This window comes from Condylura cristata, unplaced genomic scaffold (genome assembly GCF_000260355.1).
Source record: "Condylura cristata isolate star-nosed mole 26May11 unplaced genomic scaffold, ConCri1.0 scaffold00002, whole genome shotgun sequence".
Taxonomy (NCBI): Eukaryota; Metazoa; Chordata; class Mammalia; order Eulipotyphla; family Talpidae; genus Condylura; species Condylura cristata.
Genome location: NW_004567103.1, coordinates 55,772,904 through 55,774,764, shown reverse-complemented (window position 1 = coordinate 55,774,764; position 1,861 = coordinate 55,772,904).

Genomic DNA, 1,861 nt, shown 5'->3' with positions numbered 1-1,861 from the left:
GGTAAACTGACCCACAGGGTGCAGCAGACCGCTCCTGTCTCGCCAGCTGTTCCCCTCAGCAGAAGTTCTGTCTGTTCTGCTTCCAACTTTGTCTCTGATGAATCCTCATCAACCTCCACACCTATAGCCTTACCCCAGTTTTTGTATGCATAAATAAATAAATCTTAAAAAAAGAAAATAGCAAATGTTACAATCCTAATATATATATAAGAAATTACAGGGTGATACTCTAGTTCTGTATCTAATTACTCAAAGTTTAAATATAGATATTCTCTTGGTTATCTAGATAGACTTCTTGAAGAAAAGACATTAATTTATTATAGTTACTTCTAAAGTATATATATTTTTTATTACTTGAATACAACATTTTTTCCTGCCTAGTCCTTGAATTCTTTCCAGAATCCTTAAGTATTAGATATATACAGTAATAGCACATTTGCTTAAATGTCACTATTAATCTAGTTTATAACCTCTAACATCGCACGTGAGGAATTTGGGAAAGAAACCACAAGCAGCTGATGTCCAGAAGAACCAGAGCCAAATAGAATGATTGTACAGTTGAAGGATAGCCAAGATGTACATTTTCTGAATATGGTTTTACTGAGAGTCTGCGTGTAAATGATATATGACCTTTAAGAGCATAATTTTCATGGAAAAGGTCTTTCTTGACATAGCACTTGACTTTCAGGCCAAGGTCAAAGTACTTTCCGAGGCCTATTTTTAGTTTTCTGTTTCTCAGCAGGATGCCCCCAGTTCTGAGCTGGTGCAACCCTGAGGCACTGAGGAGACTTCCCTGCTGCTATCTGTGGCCTTCCCTCTCTGTGCAGCTGGCACCCAGGGCAGGGTGACACGCTCTAGGTGGTAGACATCCCTGGCTGCACTCACCTTGCCTCACTCAGTGTGGCCTCTGAGAAGGCAAAGGCCCAGGGTGGGCTTCCTCTCCTACAGCTTCCTTTGGATTTTCTGAGTGGTGACCTTATGTTATCGTTATTAATCAAAAGTTGTCTCTATCTTCAAACTGTAATTCTAAAGGGGAAAGTACTGAGGTCAAACTGATTTAATTTAGGCTGAGGTGGAGAGACCAGGAAACCAAAGCATGTTGATAGAAAATGTCAAATGCCATTCATTTGTTTTTGAAATTGAATCCAGAGGACATAGATGACTGTAACACACACACACACACACACACAAATAAATCAATGCATTTCTGTTTTAAAAGAAACAGAGGAATGAAGATGAAAGGGAGAGAGACAAACAAGCAACCCTGATATGGGCACAATCTCTGAGGGGGAAGTATCAAATGTGATAATGATGTATAAACTTTTCCCAAAAAGGAATCCCTAGTTTTGTTTTTTTTTTTTTAATTTATTTATGCTTACAGAACTGAGGTATATGTCAGAGGTGTGGTGGGTGAGAGGATTCACCAGAGACAGAGTGGGGAGCAGAACAGGCAGATTTAGAGGGGAGCAGCTGGCAGGTCAGAAGAGGTCTGCCACACCATGTGGGTCAGCTCCCTGGTTGGGGGTTGAACTTGTACTGCAGTGGCTTCCAATAGCTTCATAATTCTATGCTTTAACCTGTTGCACCATCGGGGAGAGCCCAGAATCCCTACGCTTTAAAAGAAGTATTCCCTACGTCTGCTATAAGCGGTACTTTGATTTGATGCAAAGTTTAGAAGCATATACAGTTATAGAATATTTTCTTTCCTACTTTTTGTTCACTAAGGAATGCTTTGAGCATTCTGTTTTGGATGTTGGAGAACCCCATAAAATTTTACTTTAATTGCATAATAGCCCCACCTTGTGGTTAGTTATAAATTTTCCACTAAACATCTGTTGCATTTTCACAGTTATGGGCACAA